Below are 18,857 nucleotides of genomic sequence, written 5' to 3'. Positions count from 1 at the left end.
AAAATTGATGTTGTGTAAGAGCATGATGTGTCGTACAGGTTATGTGACGTCAAAACCATTTAGATCCCGATATATTACAGATCTGAAATGATCATAATGATTCTTGATTCAAATCGCTCGATTTCGGATCGGATCAATAATTTTTTCAACACAGCTCCAAGCTATTGTAAAATCTAATTCATGACGTTATATCTAATTTACAAATTTATATTCAATTTACAAATTTGATTTGTGACATCATATGAAATTTATGATGATGTCATAACGATTCTACTACTAGCTCCCAACTATTAGATTTTGTGACGTCATATCCAATTTATGATGATGTCATCCTAGCGATTCTGTTGTTAGCTCCCCATTTTGTGACATCCAATTTATGACGATGTCGTCCTAGCTATTCGACTAGCTCCCAGCTATTGCAAAATCCTATTCGTGATGTCTTATCCAATTTATGATGATGCCATCATAGCAATTATATTATTAGTTTCGAGCTATTTGATTTTGATCGTGTTCAAAATTCATATCACTATTTAAATTTTAATATTTTTTTATAAATCAGATTAATATGAAATTTTAGGTATATATACCTCGTACTATTTTTGCATCATATAAAACTATAAAAAAATTACTTTCAATAATTTAAAATGACCAAATTACCCCCATCATTTTTTGGGGGTATTTCGGTCATTTTATATTTTAAGAAATATTATATATATATATTTTTTATTGTGCGCCCTATTTTTTAGTACAAATGTCTCAAATTTTATTACGATCTGATTTCTAAAAAAAAGATTAAAATTCATTTAGTAATATAAATTTTAAACCACCTAATGAAGATCTGACGGCTGGGAGCTAGTAGTTTATACTATTCATTATCGCTAGTAGTTTACTATTCTTTTTTGAAAGTTTTGCTATTTTTGAAAGTTTGGTGTTGTTTTTTGTTTTTCTCATTATAGTTAGTTTGCAGGTTTTATATGTTGCTCACTACATCTCAATATCATTTGATGTTTGTCTGAGGTTTATTTGTGGAAGTGATATTTTAGATGGTACTAATCTGTAAGGAATTTTTCAATTTGCACATCATTTCATGACGTATTTAATTGCGCAGCAGTTGAGGGACCTTTATGTTTGTTGTTCTGATTTTAGAACAGTGTTTGAAAACTTGAATTCAGTGGAAGATTTGGGCACTACTGAAGGCTTGGATTCCGTGGGGGACCTTTACTGTTTTTTAAAACTTGAATTCAGTAGGCATCTTTCTCTCTTTCACTTACACACAAATTGCCTTCTTTTTGTGGGTTTTATCTGCTGTTACAGATTGTGGTGGTGTTGGGCAAGACTGAGAAGTTCGACGAAGTGCTTGCTCAGGGATCTGCTTCCCCAGAGTCAGTTGTGGCTTATGAAAATGAATGAATTGGATGCTGATGAATGGGTTTCATTATTGGTGTCGTGAGCACATATGGATTCAGTGCTTTCGATGATCAGAGTTGGAGAGGGAGCAGTCTTTTGTTGAGAATTCTAGTCACTCTAATTTGGGGGCTTTCTTTTTTTTTTACATTTGTCTTTCTTTTCAGTAATATTGACTGAAGTTGGAGAGCCGAGCCGAGGCTTTTCATTGAGTTGAGGATTTTACTAAATACCTTTCGCTTTACAGCTGGGAAATGCAATTGTAGAAATCGGTCTGGATCTCTCTCTCTTTCTCAGTGTAAAAATTGTTGTGGGATTCTCTCTCTCTCTCTCGGTTTAAAAATTGTAAACAAAATTTGTACATTGATCCTTGCTTCATCTCCTTGAGTCAAATAATTCATTGTGTTGAGATCCTTGTTAGATGGGTCACTCTCCTTTAGTTGAGCATTCTTGTAAAAATTGTTGTGAATCTCTCTCTCTCTACCGTTCTCCAAAACTTTATCGCACAAACAGCAGCTCAATAAACAGGCCCTTAAAAGTCAAGGAGCCAAGTCCAATATAAGCAGGCACGATGGTATATGATTTTCAATTTTCAAGCTTGGCCTTGTTTGAGACTCAGAGAGCTTGTATCTAATGCTGGCAAATCAATCTATTACTGAGCTTCTATTATTTTTGGCTGGCTTAGAATTCAGAAAAAAGGAATCAATCTATTACTGAGCTTCTATTATTTTTGGCTGGCTTAGAATTCAGAAAAAAGGAAGACGGAAATGCATATTAAATATCCCAAAAAGAAATATATAAAATTATTGCAGACCAGTATATCATTTTAAAGAAAGAAATAGTGAGAGTGAGACCTGCTCCAGTTTCTTAGCATTCTTGGAAATTCTGTCTATCATATTTTAACGGAACATTCTGTATGTGACAGCCACACACACACAAAACGCATGTGAATCCATTTCTTGAAATATATTTGTTTCCAAAACATTGGAAGGGATCACATTACAATCCCACCAAACTTTAAGAATTTACAAGTATCTCGTACAAGACCGTAATAGATCTTGATGCTGTTAATGGAAGAACAAAACTCAAGCCGCCCAAATATTTCATACAAGACAATAATGACAAAAGACAAATTAACAGTTCGAATTCTCAAAGAGCCTTTGCTGAATTTTAAAAATTCTACATGAATCTCCTCTTACATGACCAATGAATTTCATAAATCAACATCATAATTGTTTTGGTTAAATTATAAAAATTCGTTACTAAGAACGTCACACGAGCCTCCACCTTGATTACATTGCAATATCCAACAAAGCTAAGAACGTCAACAAATTTTTCCTTCATGATTTCTAATAACAGGCCTCATCCTGGCTTCATTAGGGTCACCTTTGAGCAGCAACCAAGACAAAGGTTCATTTAAGGTTGTTTGGTTCATCAACAAAGCAATAATTGGTCATAAATCACGTATGATATAGAAAAAAATCATGATGTGGCTCCATCCATATTCATCCAAAAAAAGAATGTAGAACGCTAAAAAATAGATACTGGAGCATTTCAATTGAGTTAACTATTTTTTTATTCAAATTACAATTGAGTAACTTAGCAGTTATGACTGAAAATACCAACTTAAACTCCATTTCTAAACCAGAAAGACAATTTCTAAGTTCTATAAAAAAATTTCACAAATTTATATATAATATTTGCACCGTATTTCTAAAATGTAGCTCCTTTTTTTATGCCAAACCCCACAAGCTGCCACTTACATGTGCACACCTCTTGCGAGTGCTGCCCCTTCATCTACAGACAATAAATCTTGTCCCCCATCCAAGTTGCTAGTATCTTGCATCATAGAATCGGCATCACACTCTTCCGAAAAAGTGTTGGTGCCACAGTCATCGATATTTAGGGAAAATGACATTATTGCGTTTAGGTAATCTATTTCTTTGTTCCAGGAAATGAATCCTATAAACAGAAATACAGAATTATCTCAAAAATGGTTTTTCAATTGTGCCATTTTAATGGATTCCAACATGGTGAACATGGACTGTAATCTATGCTAGCAGGTGCCTAGACAAAGATGCCAAAAAATAAAAGAAGACATAGAGAGCGAGATAGAGAAACATAGACACAAAAATAAGTTTAACAATTATAAAGGGTATAAAGGATACAATTAACAAGAAAGGAAGAGGTTGAGAAGCAAATACAAGAAAAGCAGAAAAGGAACCCATTGTCAATGTTGCATGAGAAAGCTAAGTTCTCAGTAGAAGTGAAAACAAATGGATAGCATTCATCCACATAACAAGCATAAATGAAACAGATATAAAAACATCGACACATGGATATCAAAACTTCTGATTTAATATGCAGTCTCCATCTTCTTTTTCTTACAAACCTTAAAGTGATTGAAATTTTACAATGGGTGCAGCAATTAACGCACTCATGCATATTTATTTTATTGTGAGATGCAAGAATAACATCAAGTGCAGTTCTCATATATATGACTAAAATTATTAAGAAAGATCATTTCATTTTTACATAAAACATTATAACTCTAAATAAGAAGCTTGAGGTTGTGTTTTTCATAGTTTTATGGCTGTGTGACATAATTATAAATGTAAATAAAAATTTCCGGCTTAATAGTTGATTAACAGTTTAAAAAAACAGTTAATACTTAGTAGTACATAAATGAGGACCTTAAATTAAGCATTATACTAAAAGGGATTGTCGGCCACATTAATCCAATAAACAGCAGTACCAAGAGACTCTGCAAAAGAATCCTATACTGATAAACATTGGCACATTGGCTACCAACAAAATGGAAATTCCAAAAGTGAGTATTGAATGCATGAGGTATAGCTACCAAAAGCAGCAGACCGCTCAAGGCACATTAGTGAAGATGAAATTCAACTTCGATAACTACTTATGGGGAAGCACCTACCCCTCTATCACCATAATAAGAAATAAGTTGCACGTATTACAGAAAATGCAGCTAATGTAATAAAAGATTCTTCCTAAAACCATAGAACCAAATCAAAGCGTTAACTTACAATTAGAAAAAGGCAAGAATTTAGAGCTCTGTTGTAGGTCACAGTTTTAAAGAACATATAAATACCCCAGTTAATCCAGAAATTGGCAGATCGTTCTCTTTCACATTCAAGGCATAATAAGCGAGAATCACAAACAATGGACCCCAAATTATGAATTAATTTACCCACTAATAAAAAACCCAAAAAAATTGAGATTGAGAGAGAGGATATATCTGGTTTGAGTGGAAAACTGATAGAGATCCCTAAAAAAACACAGAAAGAGATGGAGAAATTTCAAAAGATGCCCTACAAAAGAAAATTGACATTGAGAGAGAGGATATCAGGTTTCAGTGTGAAGCTGATAATGATCCCTAAAAAAATCCCATACAGAGAGATGGAGAAACTTCAAAAGATGCCCTACAAAAAAAAATCAAGATTGAGAGAGAGGATATCTGGTTTGAGCAAGAGCATACCCTAACCTTGAAAATATGGAGATAGACAGAGAGGGAGAAACTGAGAAATATATACTCTTTTCATTTGTTAAGGCCAGATCCAAATTTTGAAATATATATTCTTTTCATTATAATGAACAATCACAAAAAAAAAAAAACAAAGTTTGAAAACACAAAATGAAAAGTATTTTTTAGCCTAATTAACATAGGTCAATCATTTTAGTGAGACGCTTAGATCTAGACCTTAGAATGATTTTTTTATTTTCAATTTTTTTGAAAGGCTTTATTATCATTAGATGAACAATGTTAAAAAAAAAAAAAAAGTTTTGAGTTTATAAAGGCTAAGATCTTGAAATTCACCAAATGAATAGTCTAAATTCGTTTTTCGAGGGCACTCATTTTGACCATATCTAGAGTTCAAATTGAATTTTTATTTTTGGGGATTGATTATTGAGATGAAGAGAGAGTGTGTGCAAATTTGGGTCATACAAATATCACAAACATGGTATTCTAGAAGTGTCGTTGCATTATACTATGATACAATCGTTGTATGAAATCGCTGCCCATATATATATATATATATATATATATATATAGCGTTTCGCCTTTTGCTTAAAAACTGCAACGGACCTGTGGCCGTCCCCTAATATTTTTTGCTTCAAATTTGCATGACAAAAATCTAGCCACGGACACGTTAAGTCCGTGACGGTCTTTAATCCACACCGTCCAAAAAAATCAGACGGCACTGAGCCTATGGGCGAAAATACTACTCATTTTCGTTCATAGACGTTTTGTAGTCTCTTTATCTATATATATATATATATATATGGAGTAATGATCCTTTGAGACCCTCCCACACCCATGTCTGTAGGACCCCAAATGATCACCATTAAATTTGGCAAAAATCTCTAGAAAAGTTATCACATGGGTGTGGGACTTGACTTTTCTAGAGATCTGTGCCAAATTTAATAGTGATCCTTTAAGGTCCTACACACATGGGTGTGGGAGGGTCTCATAGGATCATTACTCATATATATATATATATATATATATATATATATATATATATATATATATATATATATATATACATATATATATATATATATATATATATATATATATATATATATATATATATATATATATATATATATATATATATATATAGGAAAAGTCTTCCCAATGCCTATAGGTAAAAATAAACAGTGATTTCGTCTACCCTGATCATCGTCCAAAGTTCATTGTACAGTCACGATTGTCTGGTAATGTTTTATTTTTTATGTTTTTCTATAAATCTGAATGATTTGAAATTTGGAGCGTGTGTACATCTTAGTGAGGTGCACCTAATAAAAATATAAAAAAAATATTTCTCAAAAATAAAATTGACCAAAATACCTCTGAAACTTTTCGGGGGTATTTTGATCAATTTATGTCATGTAAAATATGTTTTTGATATTTTTCCTAGATTCACCTATTTTTGATGAACACATATTCTAAATTTAAGTTCATTCCGATTTGTAGAAAAAAAAAAGAAAAATGAAACACTATCAGACAATCGTAACCGTTCATTGAACTTTGAACGGTGATGAGGGTAGGCGAAATCACTATCCATTTTCGCCTATAGGCGTTTTGTAGTATCTTCCATATATATATATATATATATAAAATAACTTTCTGTACTTGACAAATGTTCACCTTGATCTTGCATATTTTGGCTTCCTCCAATAGGGTTTGATGGCGTAAATTTCCCCATGGTGGATTGTGTCTCCATAGTGAGCATCTTTAGAGATATTTTCCTCAAATAATCCGCCTGGAAATCAATAATTTAGAGGTGAGAAATGTGAATATTGAGATTCTCATAAGGGACTAACATTTATGAGTATAAAGCATCCAACTAATCACGATATACAGGATTAGGTATAGAATCATAAGCATAAATATTTAATTATTTTGTCATGAATAACTATACCATAATACAAAAATTTTTTGCTTCAAAATTAACACTCAATCGTCGACAAACCATCGACTTAACAACCGATAACCATAATTCCTTCTACTCTATCTATTTCCACGTCCTGCTTAAGATAATCAATTGTTCCAATGATCACTCAGTCTAACTAATTCTCCCTAATAAGTGTTAAAAGTTTATATGGATGGCAAGGGTTTTGAGCCCACTCAATAGTTAAGCTCAGGGCGTGTAAGCCGGATTCTTCCTAAACAACTAAAAAGGTTGGGTGGGTTATTAAAATTATTCATTAGTTCATGCAAACAACAAAGTCGGATATCAATCATATAAAAAGAAAATGTTGGGTCTGTCAAAGTTCACAATCAATTCAGTTTAACTTATTTCATACAGTGATATTTGTTTTCCCAACGTTTTCACCAAGCTGATCTCCAATTCTTTGATTCACTCCCAGCACATGCCATCCCAAACATACACAAGAGTAGATTTTCGTTTCTTTGCTTATTTACACAGTTTGCCATGTCAAGGGTCGGCGGGGAGAGGTTTTAAGGCTAGCAAGTCTATGTCGTAAAGAATTTCTCCCAAGATAACAACTCGCAAAATCAGGAGGAACCACAGAAAGCCATTCCAGTTTTCTGAACTACCAAATGAACAAAAACTAGTCTTTATTTAAACTGCAAAACATCAACACACTGAAACAGCTCTAACATTAAACCCCATACATTAAAAAACATTAAAAAAAATATCATGCCGAAGTTGAACAACTGAGAAAGGAAAAATAAAGAAAATGAATGGAACCAAACAAGAATGGCAACAGAACCATCTATGTGGCATTATGTGTACACATGACAAATATCCAGGATGCATGTAGCATGCACATATAAATACGTTGGTATACATGCATGATTATTGGTGCATGCATGTCCATATGCCCAATACTCAAATAAAAGGATGTTATTTGTAATAGAAATATCTAGATATACGAAATATTTATAAAAAAAAATATGTATGACAGTTTAGAATCCAAATTTGTAAACCTTCAAGACAATGTTATTTAAAGTGATTTACCCACTAAAATTTTGGAATTAAATGATTATCTGCTAACCAGAGCAAATAAGTAGTGTTTGTCTCCCACAATACTGACATATACACTTCTATCTTACATACCTGATTGTATAATACAATTCAGTGTGAATCCAATTCTAGATTCACATTGTCATATTATCATATTTCATTCCAAATAAGACTTCCAAGTTGGCAAATTTAATAGGGGCATGAAACTGTAGAATGAGATGAAATTTCTCGAGACGAAGTGGAAAAGAAGAAGAAAAGGAGGGGAAACCAAGAAAACAATCACTAGGTATCCACAACTGAAAATATAAATTACAGATTGACAAGGAGAGAAAGGAGAACCGGGTTCTCAGCACTAGTAAAGATCCTCTCTTCAAATCTTGCAGCAATTTTCCCGAGTTCAGACAGTCCATCGGGGCCACCTGCTGGCAAGTGCCTCTTAAGAGTTTCCATTCTGCAAATGAAAAACAGTAAAGGCCATCAACTAGAGTAGTAGAGCTTGTGGTTTTATGGATCAAGCCATTTAATATTTAAGGAAAATCCTCCAATATCCAATGATGTAACAATCCTAAAATTTAAAAAAAAAAAAAAAAAAAAAAGGAGAAAAGATGCTTTTAAATAGGTGATGGTCTGATTGAGTATGATGGTCTTTGGGGACCATCACTATTTTCAAAAATTTTTACTTGGTTTAAACTTTTGCTGCTGCTTTTGTTTGCAGCCTTTGCAGTTGCTGCTTGCTGCTGGCCACGTCCTTTAGCGGACGTGGTTTTCGTATGTTAAAAGCAGACGCTTAACGCGACACCTCAGGTATTAGGTAGAGCGTAATAAAATATTATAATAATACGTTATAAGAATTTAAATAGGGGAGGTGAGCACTCCTACCCTAAAAAATTTTGAGATCTCTCTCTCTCTGGTCGAAACACAGTGAACTCCTGTCACACCCCAAGAATTTACAATACTGTTATTCCTGAGATGTGACAGACAAAACATATATACATCTATTGCTAGGACAAATTTACAGTGGCGAGGTCTTACAAAGTAAATAAAGAAAGCTAGCACAACAACAGTATCTTCCAAGGTTGATCTTGACTAGCACTCAAAATGAATCTGCAGTTATCCTGAAAAATGTTTACCATAGTTTGATGAGTTTGGCTACTCAGTAAGTGATCATCATAATCCTAAAAATAATCATGATTGAAAGATATCAATATTTTCCAAAATGAGATCTATTAACAGAAATGCATCAACAGTTTCACTTTCAATAAATGCATAATTAAGTATAATCCGAGTATTTGAAATGCTTATAATACTTTTAATGGCAGTACATAATTCAAAGGATTTCACAAAATACCCTACTGGCGTCCCAAGTAGGTCACCTATATACCCCATCAGCGTCCTGATGGGTCCACTTAATCCCTATCGGCGTCCCAGATAGGTCCACTTAATCCCTGCAGGTCCACTTATACCTCACCGGCGTACCGGATGAGTCCGTTTAATCCCTACAGGCGTCCCAGATAGGTCCACTTATACCTCATCGGCGAACCGGATGAGTCCACTTGCATACTTAAATTATTTCTAAATCTCTTTAAACATTTGAAAGCAGCAATATCATGTACTCAATATATCACTGAAATCATTAATATGAATTTCACTGAAACCATTAATAACAGTCACTTTCAATAACATTTCTAAAATAACCAATCAAATACTTTAGGCTCAAATTTAGAAAGGTAGCAGTTCGTAAAGACGTTCTAGCATAATTGCCAATTTAATATATATAGAAAAACTCTTATAGAAATTCAAGAATACGGAATTATCACAATTTATGGGATATCAATTCACAAATAAACATTTCACAACAATACTACAATCAATTGCAAAAATATCAATTTTTTAAATAATAAGGCAGTCATTTGCACATGAATTTTACAATGTCTAAATATTCAAAACAGTAGAAAGAAATATCACAATTTTACTAAAAGCAGAAATATCACATTTATTTCTAACAATAAACAAGAAAAATAAATAAATTTATTTTTCTAATTTACAGCATTCAAAATTTCTAACGTAGATAAAATATCACAATTTTTATTAAAAAGATTATTTTTCAAGATAATGAGGTCGTGTACGCATAAAATTTATCGTGCCTAAAATTCATGATAATAAGCAGAAATAATTATTTCATTTTATTTTTAAAAAGAATGGATTATTTTTCGAGACAATGATGTCACTTACACATAAAACTGATAAAATAAAGATCCTAGACGGAAATATCACTATTTATTAAAAATAGACTAATTTTCGAGAAGACGATGTCACTTACCCACAAATGTTTGAGAGGGAGCTTCCGATAAAAATTCGGCTAGAGAGAGGAGTTCACTGTGTTTCGACCAGAGAGAAAAATCTCATAAGTTTTCTAAGGTAGGAGTCCTCGTCTCTCTGAATTTAAATTCTACTAATATATTATTTTATTCTTTTATTACATTACAGGTGTGAGCGTTAGCTTACGCTTTAAACGACTAAAGCCCACGTCTTTTAGTGGACGTGGCAAGAGCAAAGAAGCAACAAAGCTTTTAAACGAAAAGCTTTGAAAAGTAGAGATGGTCCCTAAGGACCATCATGTTCAAACGAATCATCATGTATTAAAAGTTTATTTTCTTCTTCTTTTTTTTTTTCTTTTTTTTTTTTTTTCAAAAGTTTAGGATTGTTGCAACTCCTCTCTCGAACCGAATTTTTTATCGGAAGCTCCCTCTCAAACATTTGTGGGTAAGTGACATCGTCTCCCTGAAAAATAGTCTGTTTTTAATAAATAGTGATATTTCCGTCCAGGATCTTTATTTTATAAGTTTTGTATGTAATTGACCTCATTGTCTCAAAAAATAATCCATTCTTTTTAAAAATGAAATGAAATAATTATTTCTGCTTATTATCATGAATTTTAGGCGCGATAAATTTTATGCGCACGTGACCTCATTATCTTGAAAAATAATCTTTCTAATAAAAATTGTGATATTTATCTATGTTAGAAATTTTGAATGCCGTAAATTAGAAAAATAAATTTATTGTTTTTTTTTGTCTATTGTTAAAAATAAATGTGATATTTCTGCTTTTAGTAAAATTGTGATATTTCTTTCTACTATTTTGAATATTTAGACATTGTAAAATTCATGTGCAAATGACTGCCTTATTATTTAAAAAACTTGACATTTTTGCAATTGATTATAGTATTGTTGTGAAATGTTTATTTGTGGATTGATATCCCATAAATTGTGATAATTCCGTATTATTGAATTTTTATAAGAGTTTTTCTATACATATTAAATTGGCAATTATGCTAGAATGCCTTTACAAACTGCTACCTTTCTAAATTTGAGCCCAAAATATTTGATTGGTTATTTTTTAAATGTTATAGAGAGTGACTGTTATTAATGGTTTAAGTGAAATTCATATTAATGATTTCAGTGATAAGTTGAGTACATGATATTGCTGCTTTCGAATGTTTAAAGAGATTTAGAAATAATTTAAGTATGCAAGTGGACTCATCCAGTTCGCCGGTGAGGTATAAGTGGACCTATCTGGGACGTCGGTAGGGATTAAGTGGACTCATCCGGTTCGCCGGTGAGGTATAAGTGGACCTGCAGGGATTAAGTGGACATATCTGGGACGCCGATAGGGATTAAGTGGACCCATCAGGACGCTGATGGGGTATATAGGTGACCTACTTGGGACGCCAGTAGGGTATTTTGTGAAATCCTTTGAATTATGTACTGTCGTTAAAAGTGTTATAAGCATTTCAATTACTCGGATTATACTTAATTATGCATTTATTGAAAGTGAAACTGTGTATGCATTTCTGTTAATAAATCTCATTTTGAAAAATATTGATATCTTTCAATCATGATTATTTTTAGGATTATGATGATCACTTACTGAGTAGCCAAACTCATCAAACTATGGTAAACATTTTTTCAGGATAACTGCGGATTCATTTTGAGTGTTAGTCAAGATCAACCTTGAAAGATACTGTTGTTGTGCTAGCTTTCTTTATTTACTTTGTAAGACCTCGCCACTGTAAATTTGTCCTATCAATAGATGTATATATGTTTTGTCTGTCACATCTCAGGAATAATAGTATTGTAAATTCTTGGGGTGTGACAGATGAAGATCTGACATTAGTACTAATTAGCCAACACTCCCGAAGACTCACTGCCGAAAATAAAATATACCTTATTCCATGATTAACCTATCAAAACAACACCTGCTGATCAAAGGCCTAAAACAACACCTACTGATAACAACCAGACCTGACCCAGGGACTTTTGAATGCCCTTCCTTGGCTTGCGGCAGGCTCAAAGGCACCACCAAAGTTCCTCACAAGCCGGAGAACAGGACTGTAAGGGGTACCTTTCGAAGCTAAGGAATATATACTATTAACTATATCGTCTTCTAGGGCGGCCTTGTAAACAGGAGAGCTAATACGGGAATGACCCCCTTACCATAGTTCCTAAGGGAGATGGAACCCACCCTAGCTAAACTACCCACCGTAGCTAAGCTACCCACCGGCATCCCTTTGTTCGATTGAAGATTCATATGCATATCAAGACCCAGTGGGAAAGGCACTACCCACTTGAAGATGGGGGTACAGCCAATTCAAGATCCTTCTATAGTTGCAAATCGACATTAATATGGAACTGCACCTGCCGGTAATAGCCTCTCTCATACAACGAATAGACAAGCTTATTCTCCGGCCTGGGGTTGTTCCAACCTCTTGATTGCCATTCTACGAACGGTTCCGCTATTAAATATGGAACAATGTTGCGCCAGCCGATAGTAGCTATCGAAACTAATATTAATGTTTTGGTATTGCCTATGGTATTGCTCAATCCTACTCTCAATTCCAAGGCCAAATGTATGTCACCAACACACAAAGAAATTTCAAATGTATATAATTGAATATAGCAATTAACAGATAGGAAAATAGTCATTACAAAGATCGAATGTTCAAATTTTTGGGGGAATGCATAAAGATAAAGGGATGTCCATGATCATTTATAAATACTCTTTATTCCCAAATGATTAATATAAGGACCCGGTTTCTATGCGGCCAAGTCCGCATTCGTAGAAATACGGGTCTCTTAATAAATCTATTTTTGAGATGGATTATAAGATTTAATTTTTAAGGACATGTAATCTCTAACATGGAGATCATGAATATAAAAAAATAAATAAATTTGAAAAATTAAAAATAATAATTCTAGTACGAAAACATTTGGACAGTTAGTTTCCATTGTTTTTAGATGGAACACCTACTTGCATCCATCTTTAAGATGGATGCTTTAAACTTTTTGAACCGCATATGTAGAAATGCAGTTCAGCCCGCATGAAACAAATTTCCTTAAGTCCATCTCAACAAGGGTAAGTTGTATCATTGTTCAAAAAAACGGACAGCCCAGCGCCTAGGCGGCACGGAATCTGCCTAAGCAGTGGTCCCTGGGCGGCCTACCTAGTCGGTACGGAGCCCGCCTAGGAGGCTGCCTAGGGCCTGTGCCCCGCCCAAAGGTGGAAAATAAATTTTTTTTTTTCATTTTTTTCAAGATATAAAAGTTTAGAAAGATGGATTTTAGGTTCATTTGAAACCTAAACCCACAAGAAACCCTTTTAGAGATAAAGAAACCTTCAAAAAACTACATTTCATTGGATCGAATCATCGAAGTGTTTCTCAAAGTTTGGAGTTCGAGCAACCAAAGTCAGTGCATTTTTTAGAATGCTTGTTTTATTTTGAGATTTTTTCTTTAGGAGTTAGTCAGAGTGGAAATCCGGGTTGGAAATATGGATACAACCTGAATCCAAACGACAAAAATTGTGTTAGATACAATTTTGTGGAAAAAATACAAAAAGAGGCATAAACCGATATAAGAAACATCTTGCTGGTATTAAGGGGGATGTTGCCCCTTGTAAAAATGTTCCTGAAACTATCAAAGAGGAGCTTAAGCAATTTATAAGTTATGTAAAATAAAAACAAGAACAAAATCCTTGTCATAGATCTATTTTTGCTACTCCTAAAAAAAATGAATCGGGTTGGAAGTATGGGTACAACCCAAAACCAAGTGATAAAAATTATATAAGGTGTATTTTTTGTGGAAAATATACCAATGGGGGTATTAGCCGATTCAAAAAACACCAATGTTGCTTCTTGTACAAAGGTTCTTGAAGTAGTTCGGGCTGAGATTAGACATCTTCTGAATTTTGAAGAACAGAAAAGGATGAAAATAAGCCTTGTTCTATGGAAGTATCTTCTCCAGGTTCTAGATGGAGTGGTGGTCCAGGTTGGAAGTATGGTTATAATCCAAATCCAAGTGATAAACATTGTATTAAATGTAATTATTGTGGAAAGGATACTAATGGGGGCATTTACCGGCTTAAAAAACACCTTGCCGGTATTAAGGGGGATGTTGCCCCTTGTAAAAATGTTGTGGAGGCTACTAAAGAGGAAATTATACAATATTTGAGTTCAGAAAAGCACAAAGAAAAGTCTAGAGCAGCCAAGACTCCTAAGGCCCCATCTGCATAAACTAGTAAGAGGAAGGTAGAATAAGAGGAAGAGGAAGAGGCAGATTCAGAAGAAATAGAAGAGTACGAGCGTTATATTGAAGAGGGAGATGATTCTGATGATGATGACCTCGACTTTGATGCATATGATGAGGCTTGCCCTATTGATATTTCTTTTAATAATGATGAAGATTGAAGACTCTTGCCACTTGGTGCTGAGTGTTGAGCCTGTTGACTGTTGTGTTGAGTCATGAGTATTGACTTTTTTTATATTGTATATTTTCTAAATTTCTGTTCTGTTGAGTGTTGACTTTTATATCCTACCTACACTTGTATGGTTTTACAATTTACTGTTTTAACAATATGGATTATCAAAATTCTCTTCTCAACGTCTGTCTTTTTTTTTTTTTTTTTAAACTTAGAATATGGTATTATATTGGTAGTTTGATATGTTTTTACTTTTTTTCAAATTTCAACTTACAGCCGTCCAAGTTCTGGGCACCCGCCTAGGCGCTAGGCGGCCTAGACCCCAGGCCGCCTAGGACCCCCTAAGCCGCCTAGGAGCCGCCAGGCCGCCTAGGACTCGCCTAGCGCTTTTTGATACACTGAATTGTATTATCCTTCTGTTTCTCTAATATCCTTGGAATTACACTGAGTTGTATTATCCTTTTGTTTCTCTAATATCCTTGGAATTCTAAAAATTCCCGATTTAATTGAACCCATAGCAAAGGAAGAAATATATTTCAATAAAAAACAACACACAAAGATCAGCAATATCAAATTGGGAATGCAGAAGACTACAGAAATAAACAATGAAAACAAGAAATATACCTATATATAAATGGTGATCACCGACATATAAGACAAGATATCACTGTAGTCATGTTTATAAAAAGACAAAAGCAATCACTGTACATAAAGACATATTACTGTAGCCACTTACTTTTATTTTTGGCTTTATTCCTTTTTTGTCTTATCACTTCTTTTTCTTTTTTGTCCGTTTTCCTTTTGGGTCCCGTCTCCTTTATCCCGTTTGTCTTCTTCCTTTGATTCCTTGCTTCCTTGAGAAGCAACCTCTATTATAAAAGGGGCCTCTCCCCTCAATTGAAGGCAGGTCGTCTCTTAGTCTCTTCCCTTTGCTTCCGAAAGGTCGCTCACTCCAAAGGTAGCTCCTCCCTCTGCGTCAGAGGTAGCTCACCTCTTCCCTCTAGCTCCGAGGACACTCAGGTTCCTCCTGCTCTACCTCTCATACTCTCACTCTTCGTTTCTACCTTCTGTGTCTCTCTCTTCTGAGCCTCTCTGCTCCATCTTTCCTGACGAGCCATATACTTAGATATATGCCCTTCATCTTAAAAATACTACAAGCTATCTTGACCTCATAGCTTCAATATCCGTCAATCATCAGGTTCAATCTTTACTCTCTTTATATTTAAATGTGTGACTGCAATCTTACTTCCCTTCCTTCATATTGCCCGCAACACTGGAAATTATTTTCCAGTTACTGTATCTGCACCCAGTAAGTTTTCTGTTTTTGTTTTCTGTTTCTATTTTCTGTTTTCTGTTTCTGTTTTTTGTTCATTGTTTCTGTTTTTGCTTTCTGTTCTTTGTAAACAATGTCGTAAACAGTGGTTTGTTTATTGTAAACAGTGGTTTGTTGTAAACGATGAATCACCACTGTCCCTGGCATTACAATTGTTCGAGGAGGATAAGAATAATAATATTTCACTTTCACCTTCACCTAGTCCAATGGGTTCTCGAGGCACTTCTCGTCGAGACAAACAACCCATGTCGAATATAATACCATATGAAGGGGAACCATCGCCTTTGGCAATTCGTTCACCTTCTCATTCGCCTGTTCATCAAATCACCTACCCCGAAGCTACTGCTTCAAAACTTATATATTCTCCAGCCCAGACTAAGTCTGCTTCACAACCCAATATACCCAGGTCCTCCTATATAGAAAGAGCCTATCTCATGGATATTACTATCGATGAGAAACATGTTCATACTGAGCCAATAAAACTTGCTCCTCTATATTTACTCAATCATCTTAACCCTTCCAATGGGGTTAAAACCAGAGAATACTTTGATGCCATCTTGATGGAAACGAGATCCATTTCCGTTGTCCACTATTACCAACAGAACATAAGGATCATTGCATATTCAAAGGTCCAAATTAAAAACTTACTTTCCTATGATGAGTGGGGTTGCAATCCCTCGCAAGGAAAGAAACTTCAACCCAGACTTTTCATATAAATATTTCAAGTATGCTGAATACATTGAAGGATGGCATAAGTTTTTCTATTATCAAAATCCCAATAACACACGCAGCTGGTACATCCAGTTCCGGCTTCCTGTTTTCTATAGGGAGATTGAGATATTGATTGGTGTGTAAAGGAGATGATTGTACGGTCTCCTCAGAGGAAACTGTTTTTTTCCCAGCTTCAGTAAATATTTCTCTCATTTGTTTTTCTAATGTTTCTTTTGAGGCATTAGGGTTTGACTGAAGCATATTTCTCAGATAGGTTAGGAAATCAAATGAAGTATTGGCGGTATTCTGGCTTGATTGTTTTTCAGGGGTTTTCTGATGTATTCTTTTAGGTGTGAGTGTTGTAGGGTCCATATTGAATATGTCCCACCACTTGACAGAAATAGTTTTTCCAAGTCTGGGGATATAAAAATAGTCAGCAGTGGTATCAACTGAGATTGAATAATCCCATTTCATTATCCAGGGAATTTGGTATAGGGCCATGAAATATAGGTGGATATCAATGGTATTATCAGCATGGTTATATTCTCTGAATTGTTCCTGCACTGTTTTGAAAGCAGGAGGTAAAATTTGAGATGTTGAACCCCACACAAAAAATCAATTTTTAAACCACGTGGGGAATCTTTCGAAAACAGGAAGCCGGAACTGGATGTACCAGCTGTGTGTGTTATTGGGATTTTGACAATAGAAAAACTTATGCCATCCTTCAATGTATTCAGCATACTTGAAATATTTATATGAAAAGTCTGGGTTGTGAAGTTTCTTTCCTTGCACGGGATTGCAACCCCACTCATCATAGGAAAGTAAGTTTTTAATTTGGACTTTTGAATATGCAATGGTCCTTGTGTTTTGTTGGTAATAGTGGACAACGGAAATGGATCCCGTTTCCATCAAGATGGCTTCAAAGTATTCTCTGGTTTTAACCCCATTGGAAGGGTTAAGATGATTGAGTAAATATAGAGGAGCAAGTTTTATTGGCTCAGTATGAACATGTTTCTCATCGATAGTAATATCCATGAGATAGACTTTTTCTATATAGGAGGACCTGGGTATATTGGGTTGTGAAGCAGACTTAGTCTGGGCTGGAGAATATATAGGTTTTGAAGCAGTAGCTTCAGGGTAGGTGATTTGATGAACAGGCGAATGAGAAGGTGAACGAATTGCCAAAGGCAATGGTTCCCCTTCATATGGTATTATATTCGACATGGGTTGTTTGTCTCGGCGAGAAGTGCCTCGAGAACCCATTGGACTAGGTGAAGGTGAAAGTGAAATATTATTATTCTTATTCTCCTCGAACAATTGTAATGCCAGGGACAGTGGTGATTCGTCGTTTGTGTCAGTGTTGCCCCCCCTGCAAAAATTCACGGGTTAAAAAGTCAGGAAGTGAGTTGGAAGACCCGGGAAGGTGTTCGATGGAAAAATCAAAGGCGAATAATATAGCCTGCTATCGAGCAAATATTTGTTTAGAAACCAAAATTTGAACATCTTTTTGCAGAATATCTTTGGCTGCTTTGCAGTCAGTTCGTATAAGAAATGGTTGATTAAGAACATCACTCTGGAATTTAGAAACACAGTGGACAATGGCTAAAAGTTCTTTTTTAACCATTGAATAGTTCTTTTGTGTAGAATTCCAAACTTTAGAAGTATATCTGAGTAATTGTTCTTGATTATCAATTTTTTGTTGGAGAATACCGCCTAGACCGATATCTGAAGCATCACATTCTATGATTTTAAAAGCAGTTGGATGTGGAAGAGAAAGACAATTAAGAGTCTTTACCTTTCTTTTGATTACTTGTACTGCCTGAGTATGAATATTGGTCCATGGTGGAGTATTCTTTTTGAGTCTATCATATAGAGGCTTAGAATCGATAGCAAGATTAGGATAAAAATTACTAACATAGTTTAAACATCCTAAGAACCTTTGGAGTTTTTTTTTATCAAGTATTTGATCAGGGAATTTATCAGCAAATTGTATTGATCTATCTATGGGAATAATTGTTCCATGATGAATCATATGGCCAAGAAACCTAATATTGGTTTTGAATAAAGTAATCTTTTTTGCTGAGACTACCAATCCAGCATTTTGGACTGCATATATGAAAGTAATAATATGTTTAATA

At 34.5% G+C, this 18,857-nt stretch overlaps 1 long non-coding RNA gene across 2 annotated transcripts; it reads right to left on the bottom strand.

Moving 5' to 3' along the window:
- Window positions 1-2,944: 2,944 nt before the first annotated feature.
- Window positions 2,945-4,978, bottom strand: LOC110007331 (uncharacterized). Of its 2 annotated transcripts, none has more exons than XR_002281032.2 (2): window positions 4,910-4,978; window positions 2,945-3,366 (listed from the first exon to the last, which is right to left on the bottom strand). It is a non-coding gene; the product is annotated as an uncharacterized LOC110007331 (long non-coding RNA). The 2 variants fall into 2 exon arrangements; XR_002281031.2 differs by having other exon boundaries at window positions 4,452-4,970.
- Between the last annotated feature and the right edge of the window lie 13,879 nt (window positions 4,979-18,857).

This window comes from Amborella trichopoda, chromosome 6 (assembly GCF_054954075.1).
Source record: "Amborella trichopoda isolate Santa Cruz 75 chromosome 6, AtrichopodaSantaCruz75HAP2 v2.0, whole genome shotgun sequence".
Taxonomy (NCBI): domain Eukaryota; kingdom Viridiplantae; phylum Streptophyta; class Magnoliopsida; order Amborellales; family Amborellaceae; genus Amborella; species Amborella trichopoda.
The sequence above is the reverse complement of the archived record's forward strand: the minus strand, read 5'-3'. Positions and strand labels throughout refer to the sequence as shown.